At 43.0% G+C, this 15163-nt stretch overlaps 1 protein-coding gene across 5 annotated transcripts in view; it reads left to right on the forward strand.

Annotated features, from left to right (window-relative positions):
* LOC129704505 (chemokine-like protein TAFA-1) overlaps positions 1–15163 on the forward strand; it is a 366980-nt gene that overhangs the window by 141197 nt on the left and 210620 nt on the right. The gene's annotated exons all lie outside the window — the stretch shown is intronic.

Here is a 15163-nt window from a genome sequence, read left to right on the forward strand (position 1 = left end):
AAGTAGTTATTCAATTGGTCTGCCATGTCCTTGTTCCCCGTGATCAATTCACCTATTTCTGACTGCAAGGGACCTACATTTGTTTTAACTAATCTTAACTAATCTTTTCCTCTTCTCTATATCTCTTTCTCTTTCCCCTGAGTCTGAAGAAAGGTCTCAACCCGAAACGTCACCTTTCCCTTTTCTCCAGGGATGCTGCTTGACACATTGAGTTACTCAGTTTTTAGTGTCTATCTTTAGTTAAAAAAAATAGTTTCTTTGGTTCAATTCTTTAGTTGTACACTGGAGAATGTTAGTAGCATTTATTACTTCAAATTTGATTCACGGGTTCTCTTTACCGAAAACTTAAGACAATAAAAAATATATATATAAAATTTCAATCACAAATATACTAATCTGTTTAGAGGAATTGAAAATGGTGAAGAATGTACACATTTTGACAAACTTTCTAATTCTAGGCAAATTCAGTTACAATTACAATTTGCATATTGCCATTATTTTATTTCAGTATATAGGAATAGTTTGAAAGACTTCAATTAAATATCTCAATGAAAATATGAATCTTGATGGCCTCTCCAGAGAGAATAGCATACGTACAGAGTAAGAATCATATTTGATTCCCTGATTTAATTCAATAAGGTTCACCACAATTTGTACTGTTATTGTAAACAATCAAATTATCATTGTAATTTCAGTGTGCAGTTTCAACATAATGATTCATTTTTTTAGCCTTTACAATTTAGAGATACAGCACAGAAACAGGCCCTTCGGCCCACCGTGTCCGCACTGACCTGCAATCACACCGTACATTAACACTATCCTACCTCCCACTAGGAATTCTATACGGCCATCGTAGAGTCTATTCTCACCTTTTCCATCATGGTCTGGTTTGGCTCAGCCACCAAGCACGACATCCGGAGGCTGCAGCGAATTGTTCGATCAGCTGAGAAGGTTGTTAGCTGCAACCTTCCCCCCCCACCCCATTGACGAACTGTACACTGCAAGGGCCAGGAAGTGAGCGGGTAAGATCATCTATGACCCCTCTCTCCCTGGCCACAAACTCTTTGAAGCACTTATCTCTGGAAGTTCTTTAGTAACTTGTCAGTTTCTTTGTTGAACTAAATTAAGGCGCATGTTGCAATCAAAAGCGCTTGAACAATTGGTTGGGAAGAAAGCCAAACTGTAAGAAAGAGGACTGCGCCTCCTTTTTCCGGACTGTCAAAGCCGCCACAGCCTGATATAAAAACAGCTTTTTTTCCCACGAGCAGTAGCTCTACTCAATAACCAAAAGTCTGTAGCCTCCTTTTGCTCTGGTATTTTATTTCATTCACGTGTTTAAACTATAATGTTTTATTCTTAATGTTTTATTCTTAATTGTTTACTGTGTGCCGTGTTGTTAGTTGCGAGCAGAGCACCAAGGCAAATTCCTTGTATGTGTACATACTTGGACAATGAACGGAAAGTAATTAATTAATTAATTAATTAATCCATTCATCCACTCTCTACAATTTTACCGAATGCATGGGGTTTCTGCAGGTGCTCCGGTTTCTTCCCACACTCCAAAGGCATGCAGGTTTGCAGGTTAATTGTCTTCTGTAAAATTGTAAACTGTCCCTAGTGTGTGTAGTATAGGGCTGGTTAACAGGGTGCTTGCTGGTTGGTGTGCACTCGGTGGACCGAAGGGCCTGTTTCCACGCCATACAGTATCTCTAAAATATAATGGGTAGAGCTAATAGGACTTGATGTTTCAATCCCTGTAATACGTCGACACTCTTGCTATTTGCAGTGGGATTGGGGTGGTGAAAGGTGGGGTTGCTAACGTCATCAGGTGGGCACCCTCCTTCTTTGATGTTTCATTGATAAGCCCACAACATCTCCAGAGGGCTCAACGGTGCTACCTGACGTCCCAGTTACACCCCCTCAGTTCCATACCCTCCTGTCTTCATCTTGCAGCCCAATTGCTGTCTCTCCTTTTGATCCAAATCCAATTGCTGCTTTTTTTCTGCAGAATTTGATAATGATTTGACTGCTTGTTGGAGGGAGCGACCCCTCACCCCCATTTTCCTTAATACCCTGGTCATAGATGTAGCAACAAATCCCCTGCATCCCACTTCGTCAGGGAAAATCTTGGTCTTCCAGCCATTCTGGGAAGCTTCCGTTGCCAGTTCAGGGAACGTGGTCTTTTTCCTCTCATAAGCTTCTTCAACACCATCTACTAATGGAGCTGTCAATTCCACAACGTATGCCAACTTGGCTGTTGTGGACCACAGGACCATGTCTGTCCGGAGTGTGTTGTAGCCACAATGTCTGGGGGAAACACAAGCTTTTTTTTCTAAGACCGCTTCCATTTTCAAATCCCGAGCAGGCTGCAGAATGCTTGCATCCATTGGTGTTATCTGGTGCTCTGGAGGTTGGTCTGCTGGTACAAATGTTGTGAAGTGGACATTTCCTGCTGATGTTGGTGGGGATGCATTTGTGATCGTTCGCCTCTGTTTAAGGATTGATGCCAGCTGTCTGAGAACTTGGTTATGCCGCCAAGTGTACACCCTTGGGCGTGGCCCATAGTGCATCCTGTTAAAATGTGCCTTAGTGATGCAGGTGCTTGGCAAAGGGAATAAGCGGGCTCTTCTCCGAACCACTGCTTCAGGTTCTGGGGTGAACATCAAAAGTGGCTCTGATGACAAAACTTAGCCGAGATCTTTCCATTTGCCGGATGCCAGTTTCCTCTTTTCCAGGCTCTCCCAGTTAGTCCATTGGCCTTGCTTGGGCATTGAGACGACCTTGGCGTGTCAGTCTGCTTCCTCCCGTCTTCTCACCTCCTCCACCACGAGCCGTCTTTTCTGCACTGATGTTGCCTTGCAACTGATGTTGAAGTCTAGCTATGTTTACTTTCAATGACATCAAAATCATCTGCAGTGTTCTCAAGTCATCAGGCAGGTAAAATAAATTAGTTTTAGTCTGTTTTAATTGTATTTCAACTCCCAACAGACAACAACATGTGTTTTCATCAATGTAATAATATCATTTCTATTTCCATATAAAGATGTGTCAGCCTTGTGCTGTGGAGAACTGAACACGTCTGTGTTCAAGGGATTTTTGCTGTTCATTTGTTAAAAGCAAACTATGTATGTTTTTATTTCATTTCTGTAATTCAGTACAATGAGTGCCTTTTTTAGATTAAAATGCTTTCATGCTCCTAAATTGACTTATTTTTTTAATCTACTTTTCTAAGGTAATATGGAAGGGCACAAAGTGGTGCAGCTGCTAGTAGCTGCCTCACAGCACCGGAGTTTGATCCTGACCTCCGGTGCTGTCTGTGCGGAGTTTGCACGCTCTCCCTCTGAACTCCAACTCCAGTTTCCTTCCGCATCTCATAATACATGCGGGTTTGTAGGTTCGCCTGCCTCTGTAAATTGTGGAGGAATGTTGGATAACATAGAAGTAGTGTGAATGAGTGATTGATGGTCAGCATGCACTCGGTGGGCCGAAGGGCCTGATTCCACGCTGTAAGTCTAAACTGTGCGGCAAGGTGGCGCAGCGGTGGAGTTGCTGCCTTACAGCGCTTGCAGCGCCGGAGACCCAGGGTTCGATCCCGGCTACGGGGGCTGTCTGTACGGAGTTTGTACGTTCTCCCCGTGACCTGCGTGGGTTTTCTACGAGATCTTCGGTTTCCTCCCGCACTCCAAAGGCATACAGGTTTGTAGGTTAATTGGCTCGGGTTTGTATACTTGGTATAAGTGTAAATTGTCCCGAGTATGTGTAGGATAGTGTTAATGTGCAGGGATCGTGGGCCGAAGGGCCTGTTCACCGCGCTGTATCTCTAAACTAAACTAAACTAATATACAGGTTTGCTTTGATGAATTGCTGTTCAAATAGTGATAAGTAAAGAGCAAGACTTAAAAGTGCCATTGCAGTTCTTATCGTAACTGTGGATTTGATTAAAATGTATTTAGTTGTTAGTTGCATTTTAAAGGAATCAATGTGATCAAGCTTTCTTTCTGATGAGGATGTGTGAGTTAGCATTATATTATACATGTTATATTGTACACGTTCAATGGAACTGTGATGATAGTCCTGATTAGTTCGATACTACTGACTGCAACATTCAAGAATGGGTTAATAATCCATTGGAGCAGTTATTGACGGATCTGTTTTTAATGGATTCTGTCTATTGTCTTTTGGATTCTATCTTTTCAATTATTAGTCTGGCTGCCATGGTAGTAACGTTGATCCTAGTTTAGTTCAGTGTAGTTTATTGTCACGTACACCGAGGTACAATGAAAAGCTTTTTGTTGCGTGTTATGTCTACTGTTGTGCTGCTGCAAGTAAGAATTTCATTGTTCTATCTGGGACACATGACAATAAAACACCCTTGACTCTTCAGCCAGTCGGCGGAAAGACAATACATGATTACAAATGATTCATCCACAGTGTACAGATACATGATATAGGGAATAATGTTAACAGATAGACGCAAAATGCTGGAGTAACTTCGAAGAAGAAGGGTCTCGACCCGAAACGTCACCCATTCCTTCTCTCCAGAGATGCTGCCTGTCCCGCTGAGTTACTCCAGCATTTTGCGTCTACCTTCGATTTAAACCAGCATCTGCAGTTCTTTCCCATAAATAACGTAAATAACGTTTAGTGCATGATAAAGCCAGTAAAGTCCAATCAAAAAATAGTCTGAGAGTCTCCAATGAGTTGGATAGTAGTTCAAGACCGCTCTCTAGTTGTTGGTAGGATGGTTCAGTTGCCTGATAACAGCTGGGAAGAAACTGTCCCTGAATCTGGAGGTGTGTGTTTTCACACTTCTATACCTTTTGCCCGACGGGAGAGGGGAGAAGAGGGAGTGGCTTGGGTACAGATCTATTTCCTGACCCTTTAAACCTAGATCATTTCTGAACCCCTTTTGGAATGTACACCTCCCTAATACTTGCTAAAAGAAGTGTGAAGCCTCTCTCTGGCATTGGCCCCCCCCCCCCCCCCCCCCCCCCCCCCCTCTCTCTATCCCTCCCCCACCCAAGTCGTACCAGCTTCTCGTTTTCACCCAACAAACTCCTAACAAAGGTCTGATTCCTTTATCGTTGATACTTTTCTGCATATCTTTCATTCATTGTTCTTTATCTCTCTACACCATCGTCGATATCTCTTGTTTCCCTTTTCCCTGACTAGTCTCAAGAAGGGCCTCCACCCGAAATGTCTACCCATTGCTTCTCTCCAGAGAGGCTGCCTGGCCCCGCTGAGTTACTCCAGCTTTTTGTGTCTTTATCTTCGGTGTAAACCAGCATCTGCAGTTCCTTCCTACACATCACGTCTGTTCCTTCAGTTAGATTACCTGGGCTGTTTAGACCAAAGATCCTATAGCAGAGGCTATAGGATCTTTGGTTTAGACTATATTCTCTGGTACTAGGTTGCTTATAAGGTGGCAGGAATTGGAATTGTTTTTCACTCAGTCTGTGGTTATGGAGCCTGTAGTAAAGAATGAAAGAGGGCTTGATTATTCAACTTGAGTCAACAAAATTGCATTGCTTAGATGTAATTGCTGACTGATTATTCAGCGTCCAAAGGCAAAGTTGCCTCTTGGTGGTTATGTATTGTTCTCAAATGTAACACAACACAATACATTGATAAAACTGTTAGTCAACCACTTATGCCTGGAACAATATCACCCAATTAAACTCTGTTTATCTTGGCTTCAAGCCATGATGCTTTATTTTTTTATAATCTAACAAACAAGTCAAATAACCGCTGCAAATTACAGCAGCGCATCATTTAAAATAATTAATTGTGTACAAGAAATGAATGAATAATGAACATATCCCTGAGTGTTTTGGAGAGCATGCAAGTTTTGTGTTATCAGTCAGAGCTTTAGATAACATCCCATTCTGACTTATCAGCAGAACCTCCAGCTAAATCTCAGAACTCATCCTCAGGGAGTGAATAGTAACTGGACTTTGGAGAATTAAAGGGCATTTTATTTTGAGAAATGGGCATTGGCAAGAAAGTTGATTTATTTCTGTTGGTTTTATAATGTAAAATATTAGGAACTGAGCTTTAAAGTACATTTGATCAAGTACATCGGGGTGGCACGCTGGCATTTTGGGCGGCACAGTGGCTCAGCAGTAGGGTTGCTGCCTTACAGCACCAGAGACCCAGGTTCGATCCTGACTACGGGTGCTGTCTATACGGAGTTTGTACTTTCTTCCTAAGACCACGTTGGCTTTCTCCGGGTGCTCCAGTTTCCTCCCACACTCCAAAGACGCACAGGTTTGTAGGTTAATTAGCTTCAGTAAAAGTGTAAATAGTCCCTCGTGTGTGGGATAGAGCTAGTGTACGGCATGGATTTGGCGGGGTCTGTTTTCACACTATCTCTGAAGTCTCAAATTATAATTTGTTATAGGTCTTTTTGAAATAGCAAATTAAGTATATGAATTTTAATTGTGTGATCATGCAGGGATTTAAACCTGTTGTGTGAAAGCTAAATAACAGCATCCTATTTGATTGATGGGAAAATTGTGTGATCAATTAGGCCCAGGAGTGTTATTCTTTACACATTTCCCCAAAGTGCTTTTAGATCTGTTAAAATTAAAAACATAGGGTCAGGTTGCAATTTAAATTGGAATGATTTTGTGCCACCAGCTAATGCAATTCCCGTGCATTGCAGACTAGTACTTGGTTTTGTTTTGACACACATAAGCACTCTGTAGAATAGGAAATTCAAGGCCATCAGATCCAGTGTTTTTCCATTGTCTCTCACCTTCATCTTAATCCTTTCACATCAGTAACCAGGGATGTAAATGCACTCAAATTCAAAGCAGATCCATCAACATGCTCTGGTTAGATTACCAAATGTATTTTTTCGCCTCTGGTCTCTTTATCCAGTTCAGAGGTTCCATACACTGTATCTGTATCTATTTATCACTCTCTGTATAACACATTATCACGGATAGTCACAAAATGCTGGAGGAACTCAGCATGTACAGGTAGCATCCGTGGAGAGAAGGAATGGGTGACATTTGGGATCAGTCTGATCAACGTATAAACATTATGTGCTCCATCTCTCCTTGAACAAGGGTCTGAAGAAGGGGTTCGGCCTGAAACGTTGCCTATTTCCTTCGCCTCATAGATGCTGCCTCACCCGCTGAGTTTCTCCAGCATTTTTGTCTACCTTCTCTCTCCCTGATTATCGTTACTTTTTGCATATCGTTCATTCATTTGTCCTATATGTCTATGTATCACCTCCTGTATCTCTCATTTCCCTCTCCTTTGACTCTCAGTCTGAAGAAAGGTCTTAACCCGAAACGTCACCTATTCCTTCTCCCCAGAGATGCTGCCTGTCCCAGAATTAAAATAACGTAGACTAGAGTGCATAGTTTTAAGGTGAGAGGGGCAAGGAGGTGTGCGGGGCGAGTTTTTTTACACAGAGGGTGGTGGGTGCAAGAGTGCTGTTAGTGGGGGGCTGGGAGGGGGGAGTAGGGGAGGAAGATACGATAGTGGCACTTGAGACTTTTAGATAGGCACGTAGATGCAATGAGTTAATCATAGTTTATTGTCACATGTACTTAGCTACCTCCTTGATGTCCCTCGGACTATCCTTGACCAGACTTTGCTGGCTTTACCTTGCACTAAACGTTATTCCATTTTCATGTATCCTGTAAATGGATCGATTGTAACCATGTATTGTATTACTGCTGACTGGTTAACACGCAACAAAGCAACTTTTCACTGTACCTCGGTACACATGACGATAAACTGAGCTGAACTGAACCAAACGTAACTGGACTGTACAGTGAAATGCTTTGTTTTATATATAACCTGGTAAAATCATACAACAGGCCTCACCTAGGCAGCTCACAAACGTTCCCACATTTTCAATGCTGGGAATAGAGAGATAGGGATCACGTGCAGGCAGAGGAGATTGCTTTAACGTGCAGTCATGTTAGTACGGACTTTGTGGGCCGAAGGGCCTGTTCCTGTGCTCTACTCTACCGTTAGGTTCAGTGAATATCTCAAAATAAAATACATGGATTAATCTTCACCTCCCTTTGACATTGCTCTAGATCTTGATCCGATGGTTCTCTTAATTAATTTATATTTGCCTTGGGGCATTACATTCCCAAGCAGCCCACAGCTTTCAGGATCAATAAGGGGTGAGTTTTCCAATCACAAAGGAAGTTTCTTAGCACTAGTTCCAGTCGCCGAAGCTACCAGTAAAAAATCTGCAGTTGCAGGACTGGAAAAATAACGAACGGCATTGATTCGCTTTCGAAGAAGTTTTTGCACAAATTAAATTATCTCCTTAATGATTCAAGCGTAGTTTGAAATCAATGGAAATGAAAATGGGGCGGTTTATATAATGGGCTCCAGATTCACTCTGTGTTAAATATCCAAGAGGCAAATTGAAAATCTTTTGACATCTGGATATACACCAGCTTATCAAAATATCTGTGCACCATCCACTCGAGACTTTCCCTCAGTTAGTAGCTAATTCTTACTGTTAGCTCATTATTACTGTTAGTTCATTATTACTGTTAGCTCATTATTACTGTTAGCTCATTATTACTGTTAGCTCATTATTACGGTTAGCTCATTATTACTGTTAGCTCATTATTACTGTTAGCTCATTATTACTGTTAGCTCATTATTACTGTTAGCTCAAAGGTAGACAAAATTGCTGGAGAAACTCAGCGGGTGCGGCAGCATCTATGGAGCAAGGGAAATAGGCAACGATTCGGGCCGAAACCCTTCTTCAGACATTATTACCGTTAGCTCATTATTACTGTTAGCTCATTATTACTGTTAGCTCAGTAACATTTTGGTCTCTGTGTCTGGATTTTTTTCTGATGGAAGTCAATCGAATGGAATTTTGGAACTATATTTTGAATGCATCGAAGAACACAGATTTTTACAGTTTATCAATTCATCTGCCCATCTGCCAATCCAACTCCCTCTCCACCTGCTTGCCAGGCGTTGACCAACTTCTAACTCTTATCCAGATTTCCCTCCCCACCCCAATTACAATCAGTCTGAAGAGGGGTCCCGTCCTGAAACGTCACCTTTCCATTCCTTCCAAAAATGCTGCCTGACCCACTGATTTCTGTGTGTTTAGCAATTTGTGTTTAGTTTACTTTCGTGATACAGTGCAGAAAAAGGCCCTTCGGCCCACTAATAGACTAACGGGCCTGTCCCACTTAGGTGACTTTTTTGGCGACAGCTGGAAACAGTCACTGTCGTGGCGTGACGCCGAGAAACCGTCCCCCTACGACAATGTCCACGACAGGCTGCCACCTAGTCAATGTCAAGCTACGACAAGCTATGTTAACTGGTGTCCCAATTCATCAACCCACGCCAACACCCACAACAGCCTACGACAACTGAAGTCACCCTACATCAGCCCGTGACAAGCTATGACCTTGATGGCGTCAACTGAAGACAGGTGGAGCGGTGCACTTTTTTGCAAATGACGCAAGGTGACTTCTCCACGACATTTGAGGCAACAGCTCACGACTATACAGGCGTCACGCCGAGTCACCGAAGTGAGACAGGCCCTTAACACCTACCCTACGCTCACTACGGACAATTTACATTCATACCAAGCCAATTAGCCTACGAACCTGGACGCCTTTGGAATGGGGAGGAAACCGGAACTTCCCAGAGAAAATCCACGCAGATCACGGGGAGAACGTTCAAACTCCATACAGACAAGCACCACAGTCAGGATTGAACCCGGTTCGCTGGTGCTGTAGGACAGCAGCCCCTGCGCCACCGTGCCACCCTAGAGCTGCATGTTAAGCATTCCTAACTAAGGACAAGTAGCTAAGCAAGTGACACGGTGGCGCAGCGGTAGAGTTGTTGTCTTACAGCACCAGATATCCAGGTTCGATCCTAACTACAGGTACTGCCTGTACGGAGTTTGTACCTTTTCCCCGTGACCATGTGGGTTTTCTCCAGGTGCTCCGGTTTCCTCTCACACTCCAAAGACCTACAGCTTTGTTGGTTAATCGGCTTTCCACGCTGTACCTCTAAACTAAACCAAACTAAACACAAGTCCAGATGGAAAAAATAAAGTGGATTAAGTGACCAGCTTCATCGGTCTTTTCCTTTTGTAATGCCGTGATTAAGATCAGTCAGAATGCATAAAAACAATGGAGCCAACTCGATATTTTTTTATAACTTAAAAGGATTATGATATCAATACTGGAGCGAAATTTAAGAATTCTGATGATGTCTATTGGTAAAAACAGCACGATAATTAATTATTTTTTTGTAACAACCCCAGAAGTTTAATATTAGAACCTCTGCCTGCACGTGATCCAATTCTTGGTTCTTGTTCTTGGTTCTTGGTCTCTTGGTCCTCCAAAATATTCCAAATGGAATTAAACTGGAGGTGGTGAAGGGAGGGCTTAATCATGAGTTTCTCTTATACTATACCCCTTGTGGCTGGGATTTGGGAATAGATAGGGCTGAAGGCACAGAGGGTAGGGGCATCGAGCTACAGGGCAAAGGTTTAAGGTGAGAGTGGGAAAAATTTAATAGGAATGTGGAGCAGCACGGTGGTGCAGTGGTGCCTTACAGCGCCCGAGACCCGGGTTCGACCCTGGCTAAAGGTGATTGTATGTACGGAGTTTGTATTTTCTCGTCGTGATCTGCGTGGGTTTTCTCCAAGATCTTCAGTTTCCTTCCACACCTCAAAGACGTACAGGTTTGTAGGTTAATGTGTTTGGTATTAATGTAACAATTTCCCTAGTGTGTGTAGGGTAGTGTTATTGTGCTGGGATCATTGGTTGGTGCAGACTCAGTGCAGATTCCCTCCATTCCTTGCATATCCATGTGCCTATCCAAAACCCTGTTAAACACCACTATCGTATCTACCTCCACCACCACTGATGCTAGATGCTTGAACACCAATGAATTAAAACCACCAGAGTTTTATTCTCGTCATTTAAATATCCTTATAGACCATCAGCATGAAAAAATAGCGTAAATAACACTGAATTGGAATAATATTAGCAGATCATAAATGAGTTCTTTTGGCTGAATTTAATATTATATTTTGCTTGAGCTCACGTTAATGGATTGGATATCAGTTGCATGTAGCTGACATGACATTATTTGAACGGCAATAAAATATGTTTGCAAGATTACACATAGTCTAACACATCCATCGTCTCATAAAAATGCTGGAGAAACTCAGCGGGTGCAGCAGCATCTATGGAGCGAAGGAAATAGGCAACGTTTCGTGCCGAAACGTTGCCTATTTCCTTCGCTCCATAGATGCTGCTGCACCCGCTGAGTTTCTCCAGCATTTTTGTGTACCTTCGATTTTCCAGCATCTGCAGTTCCTTCTTAAACACATAATCCATTGTCTCACTTACCTCCTGAAAAGGTAACGCCAGTTATATTCAGGGTATCTTTCTCTAATAAACGTTAATGTCCTTTCTCTTTCTTGGAATGAAACACATTTTTGCACTATACCTTTAAAGATTCTGTGGCATTATGCTTCGCAGATGTTCGGAAAAAAGTCTCAATTATTTCTTTTTGTGATTGCCAATTTGTCGTAGACAGGTAATCATGTGTATCCACTGTACCCAGCAATATATTTCAGAATGGCTTGCGTGCAGGCAGTCAGTTTCCAGATGCTCATCGAGTATTTTACTTCCTAAGGCCATGAAGCACCTGTTTATACATAAATGCGTCACGGAGCCTGTACTTGCTGGAGTTGAGAAGGAGGAGGAGGGGGGGAGCTCATTGAAACTTACCGAATAGTGAAAGGCGTGAATGTGCAGAGGATGTTTCCACGTTTGTAATTTCTATCCAGTGTAGGATAGAACTGGGTGATCAGTGGTAGGCGCAGACTCGGTGGGCTAAAGTGCCTGTTTCCACACTGTATTTCTAAACTAATCTAAACTGAAGAAATTGCAATGGATCTGGATTTGAACCAAGTGTTGGGAAAAGGCGTAGTCATACAGCATGGAAGCAGGCGCTTCTGCCCAAACTAAAACTAAATCCCGTACCCAGGTTCTGGGAGGAAACCGGATCACCCACACGTTCACAGGGAGAACGTGCAAACTCCGTACAGACAACACCCGTGGCAAGTCATTCCGAAATATATTACAGCGCCAGAGGCCCGGGTTCGATCCTGACTACTTGTCTCTGACTGCTTGTCTGTACGGAGTTTGTACGTTCTCCCCGTGACCTGTGTGGGTTTTCTTCGAGATCTTCCGTTTCCTCCCACACTCCAAAGGTGTAAAAGTTTGTAGGTTAATTGGCTTGATATAAATGTTAAATTGTCCCTCGAGCATGTACTGTGGCGTTAATGTGCGGGGATCGCTGGCTGAAGTGCTACATCTCTAAAACAAAAACTAAATGGGAGATAGAACTTTCATCTATACATAACAGAATATTAAAAACATTGCACTTTGTGGAAAAAGTCTACCTGAGGATGAATATCTCATTCAATTTAAAAAAATCCCCACCAGCGAAACTCAATACTTCCTGTAGTTATGTTGATGCATCAACACAGTGAAAATGAACATACTTTTTAATCCAGCATCGCTGTAGTTTGTTAATTATGTCCAAATGATTTTATTTTACAGACATAAACTGGCTCCTTTGCAAAGTTGCCTTATGAAATAGTCACTTGAGCTTTGTGGAGTTTTTAGAATCTGTAAATCTCGCAGCATGTTTTCTGTTTTAGTGTCAAGAGAATACTACAAAAGGAATTAAAAAGAAAAGTAATGATTATTTTCAGCAACCCTTGAGTCGGATGAAAAGTCAAACATACCTCATCTGATCCTATAGTGTATTGCTTACCTCAAGTGTGCCTGTTTGTTTATACATTATAGCTTATGAAGACTTCATGTGGAGCTTTGCTTAATGGGAAAGTAAGTCAAACTATTCTAAAGAAAAATAACATGAATAACAAATGTATAAACTATAGAAACATAGACATAGAAACATAGAAAATAGGTGCAGGAGTAGGCCATTTGGCCCTTCGAGCCTGCACCGCCATTCAATATGATCATGGCTGATCATCCAACTCAGTATCCTGTACCTGCCTTCTCTCCATACCCCCTGATCACTTTAGCCACAAGGGCCACATCTAACTCCCTCTTAAATATAGCCAATGAACTGGCCTCAACTACCTTCTGCGGGAGAGAATTCCAGAGATTCACCACTCTATGTGTGAAAAAGGTTTTCCTCGTCTCGGTCCTAAAAGATTTCCCCCTTATCCTTAAACTGTGACCCCTTGTTCTGGACTTCCCCAACATCGGGACCAATCTTCCTGCATCTAGCCTGTCCAACCCCTTAAGAATTTTGTAAGTTTCTTTAAGATCCCCCCTCAATCTTCTAAATTCTAGCGAGTCCAAGCCGAGTCTATCCAGTCTTTCTTCATATGAAAGTCCTGGCATCCCAGGAATCAGTCTGGTGAACCTTCTCTGTACTCCCTCTATGGCAAGAATGTCTTTCCTCAGATTAGGAGACCAAAACTGTATGCAATACTCCAGGTGTGGTCTCACCAAGACCCTGTACAACTGCAGTAGAACCTCCCTGCTCCTATACTCAAATCCTTTTGCTATGAATGCTAACATACCATTCGCCTTCTTCACTGCCTGCTGCACCTGCATGCCTACTTTTAATGACTGGTGTACCATGACACCCAGGTCTCGTTGCATCTCCCCCTTTCCTAATCGGCCACCATTCAGATAATAGTCTACTTTCCTGTTTTTGCCACCAAAGTGGATAACCTCACATTTATCCACATTATACTGCATCTGCCATGCATTTGCCCACTCACCCAGCCTATCCAAGTCACCTTGCAGCCTCCTAGCATCCTCCTCACAGCTAACGCTGCCCCCCAGCTTCGTGTCATCCGCAAACTTGGAGATGTTGCATTCAATTCCCTCGTCCAAATCATTAATATATATCGTAAATAGCTGGGGTCCCAGAACTGAGCCTTGCAGTACCCCACTAGTCACTGCCTGCCATTGTGAAAAGGACCCGTTCACTCCTACTCTTTGCTTCCTGTCTGCCAGCCAGTTCTCTATCCACATCAATACTGAACCCCCAATACCGTGTGCTTATCTATCCTAGCCAAATGTTATCATTGGAACTGTATTACTAATGGGCCTGTCCCACTTAGGCGATTTTTTAGGCGACTGCCGGCGAATACGACATTGAAATTCACCGAAGTCAGCACCTGGCGACAACCAATGACATCCTGGCGACTGCCTACATTAACCTGGCGTTAACCTATGACATCACCTACGTCAAGCTACGCTCATTTGGCGTCAAACCCAAGGTCGCCACTGTCACCGAAAATGCTTCAACACGTTGTAAATTTTTCAGCCACCAGAAAGACGCTACAACTCTTTGGGCGACTGAGGAGACTACTCACGACCATACAGGTGACACACCGGCGACCACCTGTGGCCATATGGCGACCGCATAGTCTCCTGTATTCGCCTAAAAAGTCACCTAAGTGGGACAGGCCCATAATGTTGTCTTGAAATAATTCTTTGGTATTTGGATGTACGTTGTATTTAAAGTACCAGAAGAAAGCAAAGTGTCTTAACAATTCTCTTCGATCTTGGATTCATCATAGAGCAACTCAGTGGCACGGTGGTAGAGCTGCTGCCTCATCGTGCCAATGATCCCAGTTCAATCCTGACCTCGGTTGCTGTTTGTGTGGAGTTTGTACGTTCTCACTGTGACTGCATGGGTTTCCTCCAGGTTCCCCGGTTTCCTCGCATATCCCAAAGACGTGCAGGTTTCTGGGATAATTGGCCTCTGTAAAATGCCTCCAGTATGTAGGCAGTGGATGAGAAAGTGGGATAGTATAGAACTTGTTTGATGGTCAGCGAGGACATGGTGGATTGATCAATCTATCGTGAATCCCATTGTAATAACAGGCTTGCTTTACCTTGAGTTTGTAAATTCTTTCACACACTAATTTTGGGTGGTACGGTGGTGCAGCAATAGACCTGCTGCCTTACAGCGCCAGGGACCCGGGTTCGATCCTGACTACGGGTGCTGTCTGTATGAAGTTTCTGTTTTCCCAGTGACTGCGTGGGTTTTCTACAAGTGCTCCGGTTTCCTCCCGCACTCCAAAGACGTACAGACTTGTAGTTTAATTGGCTTTGGTAAAAATAGTCCCTCGTGT

The sequence above is a fragment of the Leucoraja erinacea genome, chromosome 16 (assembly GCF_028641065.1).
Source record: "Leucoraja erinacea ecotype New England chromosome 16, Leri_hhj_1, whole genome shotgun sequence".
Taxonomy (NCBI): Eukaryota; Metazoa; Chordata; class Chondrichthyes; order Rajiformes; family Rajidae; genus Leucoraja; species Leucoraja erinaceus.